This window comes from Coptis chinensis, chromosome 6 (genome assembly GCF_015680905.1).
Source record: "Coptis chinensis isolate HL-2020 chromosome 6, ASM1568090v1, whole genome shotgun sequence".
Lineage (NCBI taxonomy): Eukaryota > Viridiplantae > Streptophyta > Magnoliopsida > Ranunculales > Ranunculaceae > Coptis > Coptis chinensis.
In genome coordinates this window covers 8,866,336-8,880,689 of record NC_141461.1, presented here as the reverse complement: position 1 = coordinate 8,880,689, position 14,354 = coordinate 8,866,336, and the positions used below count along the sequence as shown (strand labels likewise).

Genomic DNA, 14,354 nt, shown 5'->3' with positions numbered 1-14,354 from the left:
TCGAAATTTGAATAACTTCGAAATTTCGGAATACTTGGTAAATTTTCAAAGATCTCTTTACTTTCAATTATTTTTGGAATATCATACGCCAATGTTCATTGTAGGGAGAGAAAACCATGTCCACAACACCAATGTACCAACAACAATACGCACTTGTTTACTGAGAAAACCCATTTTCATTCAAACAAGTGATCCAAGAAAAAAACGAAAAAGAACCTGCAGCCACCAATAGCAAGCATTGCATTCTTTTGAGGTCTGGGTATTTGTAATGTTTCAATATTTTTTAGGTGTGGTGGAAATTGAAGCGTGAAGTGTCCGTGATAAATAATGGATTATGGTCTTGGACTCTAAGTAGCTTTACATAATATTCTATCTATTGGAATTTGGCTTTTGGATTGGTCTGGAAGTCATTGTATGACTCAATGACATTTTTTTTCATACCATTGTTGTTATGGTAGACGGTGTAATGACAGTAGAGTGGTCCAATTCAAGTGGGGAAGTAGCGGCTAGGTTATGTTTTTGTTTTGTTTTTGAAAGTAAAAAACTAGAAAATGAATGAACGGTCGAGATCTAATCAAGTGGATAGTGAAAGAAATATATATTTTCGGAATAAATTGGCAATAATATCGAAATTTCGGAATTTTCGGATCGGATCGGATTTTAGAATTATATCCAAATCTGATCCAATTTTTTTTCGAATTTTCAGAAATTGGAAAATCGAAAAATCGGCCCATGAAAACTACACCCAGAGCCAGACCAATTTCGGGTCGGATTTCGGAAAAATCGGAAATTCGGCAAAAAGAGACACCCCTAGGCATTGGGTCTTGATCCATTTGATACCTACTGATGTCTCATTCTTTACCTTCTGTGCTCCCGCCATGGCTGCTGCTTTGGTCGTGCTCATTTTCTTCGTGTTGCTACTGTTATTTTTTTCATCTTTCTTCTCCTTATTGTCTTTACCTTCTTCGTAATATAAGCACCAATACCTCATAACATCTCTGCAGTAATAGATATCTCACTACTATATTACATATGCAAGGGTCTGAATTAAATGATTATATATGTATATATCAAGTAACAATACTCATGGTTACTACATGTGTTAAAAGTTTCTAGCTTAAACTAAGAAGCAGATGAAAGAAGTTATAAGAGTACCTTGTGTTCTGAAATTCAGAGTTGCAAGATAATCAAGACTGTAGTTTCACTTAAATCTTTGAGGGGATTTATAGCAATGGATTTGGTGCTTAAATGTACGTTATATATGTGTCAGGTTATTGGTAGAGAAAAATTTTCATTGGTTTTTGTCGTTACATACCATGTAACTGAAATGATTTGATTTGGAACTGGTTTTCGTGGTTACATACCATGTAATTGAAATGAGTTGCCGTTACTGACTTTGGTTGGCTGTAAAACTTTTTATCATGTATAGATTTACGGGCCATACAAGTAGGTTGAATGTAATTTTGTAGTTGTTAGTTGAATGCCACCTTATAATGCTTTGTTTAATGGCATCTTTTAATCATGATCGTATATTGTTAAGAAATCCTATGTAAGAAAGTGTATGCAAGTTTGACATCTATACTTTATTTTACTATTTATTTATTTGTTTCAATTGTATTCATCTTCACAAGCACTATAGGAGTTTCAGAAATGATGGAGTCGCACGATCACACCCTTACATCACACCCTTACAGTGGCTTGGCACAAGAAAAATGGAATGCATGTTGTGATTGGTTTAGAAGAGAAGATTTCAAGGTAATATACCTTATTGTGCTAATTTGGCAACTGCTATGGGGAGTGTGTATGTCTTCCAAGTATTATGTTTATAATAAAGGTTGTGTTGAAATGATGCTAGCATTGCTCAATACTGATGGCAATCTTGTGTTTGGTTTATATTTTTTCTAGCTTTGGTTTTGATATTATATTTATTTTATTGCAGAAAATTGGCAAGCAAAATTCAAGTAATCGGCAAAAGCTCCCAACAAACCATTGTGGTGGTTCAAAGCCATTCCTAGGATACTTGGAGGAATGTATAATATTTTTTATTTACATTCATTGGGTTGTTTTTCCGCAATTTGATATTATTTGAAGTAAATTATAAAGGAATACATTTTCAAATCTTTATAGTGTGACTCCGAGACTCGAGAACCTATTGGAAAATCAAATTCTATTGTCGAGCCCACTTTAGTAGTAGTAAGGTATGGACTAGTCGTGTTGCTAAAGAAAACTATGCAAGTAAATTTACTTGTATCTAGCTTTTACCATGGTACTTATATTTTTTTTATATTTATACCCAATTTAAACTTACATGACCGAATGCGACGTCTTAAAGCTGAATAAGTAGAAGGTGCTGAGGCAAAAAACGATGAGAAACTTTTTATTATAGTATTGGGTGTAAGGTCTGGATACTCCAAAGGGCTTATTTTTTTGAAGAACTAATCTTATTTAGTTGATGGCTTCAAAGATTATGTAATTCAGTATATTGGCAAAGACTAATTGTGTGGATGCTCAAATAATTTTTTGGATGATCTTAGTTAATGAAATATATTTTTCTATGATTTATTGTGAATACATCTGATTGGGGTTTTTAGTTTAATCATAAATTGTATTGGGCAGGTTTATAAAAATTCAAATGATTCAAAATAATGCATAATACATATTATATATATGAAGAAAGCCATTTGGTGCGGCTAAAACCACCAGCAATGGGGTTGCTAAAAGCACACTTTTGGCAACGCCCTTGGTGCAGCTAATGGTTTAAACCTTTTGCGTCATAAATGTTGCAGCTAATGTTTTGCTTCTTTTGTGACGCCAGAGGGTGCAACTAAAAGTAATCCTTTTGCAACGCTAGTAGGTGTTGGGGGTGTTGCTAAAATGAACTTTTTGCAACGCCAATCGCTACAAATAGTTTAAATATTTTAAAAATCAATTTATTAGTTTAGGAAAATGCTTTAACAACGCTAATACAGTAATAGCAACGGCACAAGGTGTTGCAATAACTTTCAAGTTTTTGCGACGCCAATTGTTGTGTCTTATTTTAGTTTTTGTGACCCAATTTTTTGCAGCGCCTTTGCAACGCTTACATTGGCGTTGCCACTGATCATTTGCAACACTTTTTCGTACTTATAGCGACACCAGATGGCGTTGCAATTGAGCCTTTCTATTGTAGTGTGTGGCGGAACGGCTGGTTGATCCACGGGTAGACAATAACACTTGTGCACAAACCCAATTTCACAATAAAAATTCACAAAGCCCAAAGGGAAAAGCCTGAAAAATAGGCTACATAGAAAGCAATTATTGGTCTTCTCAAAAAGCTATATTTTTGTCATTTTAACTTTATGGTTTTTTTACTTTGGAACATTACCAAACGAACTTTTGCCTTTTATCCTCAAAGAAAGCCACAAAATGGCTTTTAAACGTGTTGCCAAACGCCCTCTTAATGTAGGTAAACAATCATAAGTAACTAATCTCAAATTTGTTTGAACTTATGACCTGAAGGAACCAATCTACATATTGTGATACTAATCAACAAGCTAGAAAACAATTTTCATGTAATTGTTTATTTTTTGGTAAAGTCATGTGATTGTTATTTACATTTGTATGTATGTCATGTGATTGAGGTTCACATTATTGACATACAAATGTGAACCTCAACCGAATAAAGTTGTAACGAAAAAGAAAAATCCACTTGGGTATTGTGTGATAACTGATAATCAGTGTTTCTTTTACTCTTTTACCATCACAAGTTGTAGTTAGTAAGCATTATAACTTCACTTCTCTATTTGTTTCTCAACCATTGATGGTATGAAGTCGATGAAATTGCGAAACATGCTAATATGATGTTGGAGGAAAATGACTATAATAACAATAAAGATGGTGAATCAATTTTATTAACTAAACTATATAGGATGTTCTTAAGTGATCAACCGAGACAACAACGTGTGTGTGGAAAATGCATTTTCCTTGGTTACAAGTTGTGCAAGTTCTTTTAACACATGGGATGGGGCAAAAATCAATGATAATTACCAATTGGTTCTATTACTTATATATGTATGAAGAAAGTGTGTTATGGAGTTTCTCGTTTACTTGAAGAAAAAAGTTAATTGTTGGAAGATTAATGTTCAAACTTTGTAAATGGAAAATTCAACTTTCTCCTTCAAAGCTCATCATGGTCACAAATCGCAACGATTTCAACATGTTTAGATGTGAAAATATGACTGATTGATAACAAATTTAATGAACTAACCGTGAGTTATTATATGAGACTAGATTTTTGGACCCGTTCAACGAACGGGGACCGTTTTTATATAATTTTTTTTTCATTTTATTATTATGTATCAAAAATCTTATTTCCAAACTATATTGAAACTTAGACAATAAATTAATTGATCAAAGTTCCCAAGGCCAATAATTTTTTTAGACTAAAATGTTGTTTTTTTGTATTAACGGGCCTTTAGATTTCATACCCGTTCACTGAACATATGCCCTTAAATAAAATGTTTTTTTGTTGTAAGAAAATTTGCAATAATTTGTAATTAAACATAGCGTGTATTGAAAAGAAGTCAAAGAACAAAATTTTAAACAATTTCACTTTGTAAATTAGATTACCCTTCTTTAGACTAGAATTCATTGTATTTTCGAAAGACAATAATCTCTCTTTGACAATCAACATTAATCGGCTTCAAATAAATAATCATCAGCCCCGCCGCTATGGACTTTGGACTTGCACTTGACTTTATCATCTTCAGACCAATGAACCTCAACTTTGTGAATAAAAAGATCGATTCAAAAAGAATGTACTAATTAATGTTTCTCAGCTTAGTGAACTTGACGTGTAATTGTGATTAAATGTAGATGTAGTTTCGAATTGAAATCTGCAAAAAATCTAAATTTAGTTGGTGACTTGGTGTAGAAGATAGTAACCATTATTTCAACAACTTTGCTACATATAGCATCCGCTTTCATATATGATTGGCTAGCTTTTATGTATTTGGATAATGTAATCATTAAGCAGATTGGGCAAGTAAGGACAATAAAACTTTTATTAAATAATTTTTTTTGACGTCTAGTGTACATCCTCCTTTGTATTGTAAGTGGTGCGTTGGACTAACTTGCACCTCTTATACTTCATGTCCTCGTGTTGATTGCTAACTTCGGTGGACACTCTTGCATTGACTTATTCCACATCTGCGCTAACCCCTTAACCAATGTTGTATTTTGTTGAGGATGATACTCGAGAGTTGGGGCTCTAACTTGTTCCTTGTGTAGCTTGTATTCGAAATGATTTTCCAACTTCTGAGTTCTATATGCAAAGAAAATAGTCTCAATCAGGTTTCTCAACTGACAGAAGGTTGGATTGATGAGAAGATCCAAACAGTAAGACTCTTTTGATAACCGGGCCTCTGCCTCAAGCCTGGCACATTCCCATTGCGCCATATGACGTGTTGAAGGAAATGCAGATGAGATAGCATTTGGACCCACGGGTGATGAAGGAGTGTGTGTGTCAAGCCCATGCCAAGGAGACGCTTCTTTAAGTGGGTTCTCCGATCCAGAAATTCTTAATTTCATTATCGGTTCTCCCAAGCAATTGAGATGCTATTGAATCCACCTGAAATTTGATGTATTTAGTAACACTTTAGTTTACACGCACATATCACTTTATAGCTCTCAGATGAGAGAACCATATACACCCAAAAACTTCTATATGCAAAGTGGTGAGAAGTAACAACATAAGCACAAACATAAAGCAAAATGTAGATAGAGTAAAACTTGAACAACAAAGTTAATTTATGGTTTGAAAATTGACATGTAGCAAAATAATAAAAGCACGTTTTCTCCCATTATTTTGAAACAACTCTCCGTTTGCAGCTAGATATTAATGAGCCAACCAGGGAAAAATAGCAAGAATCCGTATCTTCCATGTATAAGTGAGAAACCAATGTCCATCATAGTAAGACTTAAAAAAATGCTTACTGAAGCGGACATTTTGCTGAGAGAAAGCACTGTCAGTACATTTTGTTTTCATAAGACACGTTGTGGCAGCTTCAAAGAATAAATCTAAATAACTTGAAGAAAAAAGAAAAGGAGATTTAGTTCTTGAACATTACGTTGCCGATCATTTTTAACACATTCATATATTGAATTATTCATCCAAGTAGTAATGCAACTAAGGATCCCCTTGTACCCACATAGTAGCCATAGGTGAGGGAAGTGCAGAATGCATGTCTAAACAACAAAAACCATATGTAAAAAAGAGAATATATGATGAAAAGTGACCACCCCACATACAATAACAAAATAAAAGTGTACTATGTAATTCTCGATTCATCAAAAAGAAGTAAAGAACACTTTAAATATTTAAGCAGAAATTAGATGAGCTGCATAGAAGTACAACAGGGTTACTCGACTTGGAAAGGTTAAAGCTAAAATAGCATCCCTGTCTTTGTCTTGACAAAAAAAGGACAATTACAAATTTTCTATCAGATAAATGATTATGCACTCTATTTTAGGCATACAGTGGTTGTTGCTAGAATAGGTTTAACAAATCAAATTGAATGTGATAGACGTGTAGAAAGTTCACTCACAAATTTTGGTGCTTATTTGAAGTTCAGTTAAGTACAATCACAATGTAATCCGGGTAATGAGTCGCAAAGCATCGAAGTCCATGCTATCGAAACTTGGTGCATATATACCCTCCCAGCTCATCCACAATCCTCTTTAGAATCCCCTTAAGCTGTAAAGAAAGGATACACATAGGTTATCTGAGTAGCCATACATCTCCATACAACCCTATTTTCCTTTAATAAAAAAAAACTCTAGCACATCTCTCTCGAAACAACGTACCATGCATCACCAACCAAATAAACCAAGCAAGAACTAAAATCAATTAAGTCACATATATGCATTTGGCTTAGTACAGCTACTTAACAAAACAAATGCCCAATATTTTATGTGTTGCATAATTTATAAGACTTGCCAGAGTTAAAAACCTCTCAAGAGAGTGCAATTAACTAAAAAAATACATAGTCTTGATATGTCTTTTCCATGTAATTAAGTATTTGTTCCTATTAAAGCCACAACTGTCAAATGTCAAGTTGAATCTAAATCAAAGTGCAAAATATCTTCTAAAGTGTTTACCAGTAAAATCATACCTAACCCAATAGGTCAAATCCTATGGAAAACAAAAAAATTGAATTGAGAAATCAATAAATTAATATAACCATACTTTATAGATTAATAAGGGTTGTATATGGTTACTTTTTATTGAACATAAATCATCTTTTCGTCCTAAGGAACAAAGGCTCCGTTCCAGGTTCCTCTTTTTCCTTGTTAACATGATAAACAACAAAATGACTACTCTGAAAAGTTTAAAAAGAAAACAACTACACCAAAAGGTTACCTAAACAATGCTTTTAGACTTAGAATCTTATCAAGAATGTAGCACCTAATTGTTTCACAAAATCATTTTCTTTTCTCTTCATGATTAACATATAACATCGAAGGTAAGCCTGAAGGCATTATAACCTGTAAGTTCGCACGTTAAATATATCCATTGTTTTCTTAAATCATGATAAACAAAAGTTCGGATTTTCTACTAATATCTTAGAATTACCTGTACGTGACAATTTTTTATCGAGTATTGCACCATTTGATATCTTGTCCACAATTTTCGAGGATATTAAGATCAGTCCAATAATAATATATATACCTTTGAGATCCTTATCCGCTGAATAGAAGAAATATTCTTCTTCACTGATATCTGCATCACAGATCGATCTATTTATCATTAATCTTTGGAATAATAGTAGTAAAAAGGGATCGGAAGACAAAAAATACATTGTTAAAAAATAGTAGTATCTAAATCAATCAAGATTGTCCCAAATACCCATTTCCCCAAAACACACAGGAACTCCTCTCATGGATTAATATTATCAAACCATCAAAGACAAATATGTGGAGTGTACGTGGTCTATGAAAGAATGCCAATAGATACTTAATGTATTATTAAGCCTACTGAAATCAATGTCTTAACTCCTTTAGAAAGATAGAACTATCAAATAACCTTAATGGTCAATTGAAGCAAACTTAACAGTTATTTTTTGTACCGAGATAAATTGCAAAAATAACAAATTAGTTGCCTAAAGGAGTAAAGAAAGATGTACCTGATGAACTGTGATGATATGCATTCCCAATTATCATATTATCCCAATATCAGCGTGAGGTGGTGATCTCAATTGAATGAACAATCACTTCCTGCATAACAAAATCATGTACTTTGAGGTTACGGATCACAATAATTGCATATCACGTTAAAAGATAAAGAGAAACAGAATGCTTTAACTAAACTAAAACCTTGATACCAAATTTAGCGAAATTAAAATATCGTCTTCAAAAGGAATTGGATTTACAAATATGATAAGAGAGAATAATGTTACTATATACTCTAGCCACCTTACAATAAGTAGAAACCCTTTGGCTGCTGTTGCATCCTCAACAATGCAATTATATGCAACATAACTAACATGGGAACTAAGCTCAAAAGGAAAACTCAAATTACGCTATCCTGAACATTTTTTAGCATTTAGGCCTGTCATTTAGTTAAATTTGGCCTTGCCATTTAGTTAAATTTGGCCTTGCCATTTAGTTATGCTTTGGTTATAAGACATCACTCTCTTGCTCACTATTACAGAAACATAGCAATACTACTCTATATCTAATCACTTGGTCAACCAATCTTACATGTGATCACATTTTGTTCAATTTTATTTGTTTTTTTAACATTGCAATCTACGCCATCTCATCCTACATGCTTCTATTAATTAGAAATTGATACAGTGAATCTTCATCGATGGGAAAAGAAACAATGAATCGCCTGATGTATGTAAATAATGTAAATTCGTGAACCATTCTATGTCACAAAATGTTTATCGGGGCCATCATGGAATCGATAACCAAGGGTATCCCAAATGAAACATAGAATGAATATTTAAGTTTGATTAAGTAGTAACTCACCTGGGCCAAAGATCGTAGTATCCAATCCTGCTAAAGCGGCCAGTTGAACTTCATCACCAAGTTCTCTTTGAAGATCCATCGATTTCATAAAAGACCAACAATTATATCTTAAATAGTAGTTCCTAAAGAACTTTGATTTGACCTTTTCTTTCCTTCTCACCCAATTCAATCAATCTCAACTCCCAACTTAAATTCATACGATTCATTTACATAGGACTATCTAGCTACCACACTTGACAATAAATGAAACAAATAATACGTGGACTTAAACCCATTAATGTTTGCATGACCTCCATAAATGTGATGGTAACAAAAAATTTAAAAAAAAATGCGATAATCATTTAGTTGCTTTAGTAAAATCTTCAAATTGACCGGGAATTTGTCTAACATTTTTTCTAGCTTGTGAGTGCTTCTGAACAGCTTGTGGAGTGAGTGCAGCCCTTTATGCCTTAATTCTATGTTTGACGGGGTGTTCGTGTTTGTATTCATGCTTTTATCGATCCAAATTGAGAGGACAATATTTCTTGGAGGAGAGTCCATGCACAAATTGATGCATAACAAAGTCACCATCTAAAATGTGTAGAAGGTTGGGAAAGAAGGATGTAAGATCCCCCCTTTTCTGATCAAAGGAATTGAAAAAGAAAAAATTACAACCAGGGAGTAACATACCTAGTATGTACCATCATTGAAGCTGCTTCTAGCAAAAGCCTTGACTGGTGATACGTGTTATAGGCTCTAGCATAAGCCACGTACATTGTCCAAAACATCATGACCGTTCATTCCAAACCTACAGGTTGCAACTATTAGTACCCTAAAATCAAAGTTCTAAAAAACTACACTCTTTGTTTCTCAAATTTTTAACTTTCCTCAAATTTAAAAATCGGAGTACTGATCAAAATTCGGAGAATACCTGCTAGAAAGTGATATGAACGATGTTATTGTGTTTTCTTCCATCGATCTTCAATTTTTATCCTTCAACCATTTGAAACAAAAAATTGGTGAATTCCTAATCAATGAGATTGATAAAATAGATAGGAATTTGAAAGAAGGATGAGAAACTACACCGAAACTCAGTACATAATGGGTGCTTTTCCATTTTGAGATGACAACAACTGATTAATTGTGGCAATGGGTGCTCTTAAAAGTACTATAGAGAGTATAATCTTGTTTTACTATAAATTGAAAAATGTTTTGACAGTATAGAACATACATAGTATAAAGCCACTCATTGCAAATACTGTCAAATACCCTTGCAAATAACTGCTGAAGAAATAATTGAAAACATTTCACATGAAACTTTAACCTAGATCCCAAAATTGGTTTATGTTCGTTCATACCAATATTTGCAACAATAAACTCAGGCCCGAAGTTGTGTTAGAAACTTCCATTTGCACGACAATCAATAACTAACAACTAAGTATCATATCTAAATTTTGAAGAGGGAAAAAAATTACAAATTAACTTTTATATATTCTAAGGGGAAAAAAATTACTTGCGCTGAAGTAACTATCAAATAAAGAAAACTAATTACATTGAACTAACTACCAAACTGTATTCCTGAATGCACTGTACGTTTTTGAACATTGACATGCATTTTCTCTTGGTGACAGCATGAGTGAATGATGGTGGGTGAATAAACACGTGAATGCAACTTTGCAAAAATGCTCAAGCTCAAGTATGTATTTAGTTATTGAAGGCAACCATAATGCATCTGTTAGACAAATGTGTGAATGGTATGTAGGCATACCTGCAAGTGGCTTTGGCTTTTAACATATGCAATTATACATACCCCTACTTGATCTCTCATCTAGTGCAACATATGACTGGTTAAATAAATACAAATAAGTAGTGGTTTATGCAAGCTTATGGTGTCAATATCATTATCTAAGGAGTTAATGACTATTTAGTACCACGAACTTTCACATTTTTTCCTAAATGATACCCGAACTTTGTTTTTCGCCTATTCGTACCACGAAGTTTCAATTTGTTTCAATTTAGTACCTCAGTTAATTTTCCATCCAATTCCGTCCAATTTTACTAACGGTGTTAGCACTATTCACACAACACTATTCACATGAATAGTGTTTTTTCAAAAATTCAAATTTTGAAAAACAAAAAAATGTTATTCAACGTAAACAGTGTTTTCAATATTCACGTGAACAAATTTTTTTTAATCTTTAATCAATCTTAAAAATTAATTCTTTAATGAAAAATAATAATAAACACTATTCATGTGAACAGTGTTTTTACTATTAACGTGAACAATATTTATTTTTTTTTTTTTGTGATAATCTAATTATCAATCTTAAAAATTAGATTATCACAAAAAAAAAAAAAACACACACACACACACACACACTGTTCACATGAATAATGTTTTTTTTTATTATTTTTCATTAAAGAATTAATTTTTAAGATTGATTAAAGATTCTTAAAAAAAAAAAAAAAAACTGTTCACGTGAATAGTAAAAACATTGTTAACGTGAATAGTGTTTTTTATTATTTTTCATTAAAGAATTAATTTTTAAGATTGATTAAAGATTCTAAAAAAAAATTGTTCACGTGAATAATATTTTTCTCAAAATTTGAATTTTTGAAAAAACACTGTTCACGTGAATAGTGTTAACGCAGTTAGTGAAATTAGACGAAATTGGATGGAAAATTAACTGATGTACTAAATTGAAACTTCGTAGTAAGAATAGGCGAGAAACAAAATTCAAGTACCATTTAGGAAAAAAAAAACAAAAGTTCATGGTACTAAATAGTCATAAACTCTTATCTAAGACTGAACATTGCAACAATATATTATTTCAGAATAGTCAAGCAAAACTATCAATCACTCTGCTAGAAGTAAAATGTCTGCTTTCTAAGGAAACAACTCACTTTCTATTATTGTCATAGTAACCAAGTTCTAAGGAAATTTCATAACCAAGTTCTAAATAAAATGCCATAACCCTCACTTTCTAAGGAAATTTCTTAAAAAGCTATTAGATTGTCTTAAAAGGTTTCAAAATCAAGAAAAAAAAAATCAGAAATCCCAAAACTCCTGCTTAATTAATCTCATTAGAAACATAGTAACCAAGTTCAATTTTTAGTACCAATTAACCAAGCTTCATTTGAAAATCATGTGTTTTTTGCCATTCCATTGGATGGATCGTTAAAACAAATGATTATCATTTTTTTTACAATGATAATCATTGTCTCTTATCAAGCAAATGCTTCATCAACCTCATAATGGCAAACTCATTGCATACTTCAACGCATAGTTAAAGCAATTATAAAGTTGTCCCAACAAATAAAACAATTTCTTACCTGGAAAAATATAAAGAAAGCCAATTTGTATATGAGTACTGGACCAATTATGGCTTCTTCGGCTATAATTGCATAGTACTTTGTCAATATTCACCTGAAAAATATGGTATTACAATAAATTAGCAGTAGTCACTGTAAAATTCTGATCAAAATTGATTCGAGACAACCATACAGTATAGAAGTACTTCTTCTTACTCAAAAGGCATGACCATCCTTGGTTTGCAGTCGACGTTCTTACAAAGTTTTTCCGTTGACAGCTGAATGTTTCAAGTTGTTTCAATTCATGGTTGCAAGGCAACTCTTGTAGCTAGCTCCTCTGGTCTTGTAGCTCTAGTTGGGCCAAGGGATGGTAGCGCTTCAAAACAATACAAAGATGATTAAAAGCTCATTCAACAAAGAATTCTTTAAAGCATATACATATATTCTATCAAAGCACAATCCTACAGGTTAGCATATTCAACATTTAATACACATTCTCTTATTTAAGTGATATACATGAATAAATTAAACATTTTTAATTTATTCAATTACAATCCTAAAGTCTGATATATTGAGTGTTCTAATATATATTTCGTTGCAAAATCTTCTTATTATTGTGAGTTAGTACTTTCAAAAACTATGTCTCTCACATTCATCCAACAAAAAAATCTCGGATGATGATTCATTGACTCCTTATCCTACACCACCCTCGGTCATATTTTAACTACACTATGTTAAGTATATTTTTTAATTCATTTCTAAGTGTCCAACAACGTAAAGGTTCATAACACCGAATTTGACTCCAACAACCAATAATAACTCCCACAGTGTATATGTACCTATCAAAAAGAAAACGCCTTGCTTCATAGGAACTTAAGTTAAACTAATTTTCTGTATAATATCCAAAAATTTAAGGACAATGCATGGTACTGATATAGAAAAATCAGAATTGTATGCATTCACTGAATGATGCATGCATCCCTTCACACGTGGAATAAGTGATGAGATTATATATATATTGAAACAAATTTGAATGCACCATTATACACCTGACATGAGCTTCCAAATAATAGTAAAAAGTAATAGAATACATGCTATTGCAAAAGAGAAAGTTAAACAAACGATTAATAAGAAACTATCTATTGCTTTGTTATCCATTATGCAACATATTTTTTTTTTATCAGAAAGATGTATTTAAGGCATATCTAAGATATTTTAGGAGGTGTGATCCATGAAAATTAGAGGCAGGGCACTGTCTTCGTCTTGTGTACTGTTTATTATTGTCATATATATATATATTTTAAAATGGTTGTTTTCTAATATAAAATAGTAGCTAGTACCTTGTTCTTCCTTGTTTTTCGCCATTGCAATGGATATTTGAACAAAAGAATTATATGACAAACTCATTTACAGAATCCGACTTGTATCAGTCAAGATTCAACTAAATAACATATAAGAAATCAGTCATTAATAGAATCAAATCAAGAACAAAATAACTAATAAACCCAATCAAAATCTTTTAGGAAAAAAAAGTGCTAACCTTTTTCTCAAAAAATTCTATCAAGAGAAGAATAAATACAAAGAGAGGTTTTGATATTTGCAGGATCATGATAACAAAGTGGCTAAGCGAGGTTCTCATCGTCTTCTTCTTGGTCCGAGTTAGATTGTTGTTTATAATGATTTTCTTAGTGTGTGAGAGAATGAGAGAAAGGGAGTTTCCACTAGTTTGTTGAAGGTTTTAGAGTGGGATTTTTATTTTGGGTTTTGAGTTAAGAGAGACCGAAAGCCTCACACATAGTTGCTTTCGCATGAAAAAACAAATAAAAATAAACTTTGGATTTTTCAATATTGGTATTTGGTAGGGGAAGTAGAGAAGTGATAGCAATTTAAGAATAGATTAGGTAGATTTAAACAAACTGGGGGAGGTGTCACTAATTATTATTCTATCCAATTTTTTTAGGAGCCAATCATATTGTTCGAGGTGCAAAATGGAGTGATATGGTGAGAAGAGAGAATGTGCGCTTGGAGGGAACTAAAGTTACATAAATTTT

At 32.4% G+C, this 14,354-nt stretch overlaps 1 long non-coding RNA gene across 1 annotated transcript; it reads right to left on the bottom strand.

Annotated features, from left to right (window-relative positions):
- Positions 1-4,961: 4,961 nt before the first annotated feature.
- LOC147491295 (uncharacterized) lies at positions 4,962-14,124 on the bottom strand. Its single transcript, XR_015200171.1, has 8 exons — positions 13,844-14,124; positions 12,520-12,679; positions 12,325-12,418; positions 9,923-9,984; positions 9,013-9,799; positions 8,163-8,253; positions 7,709-7,759; positions 4,962-6,733 (listed from the first exon to the last, which is right to left on the bottom strand). It is a non-coding gene; the product is annotated as an uncharacterized LOC147491295 (long non-coding RNA).
- Between the last annotated feature and the right edge of the window lie 230 nt (positions 14,125-14,354).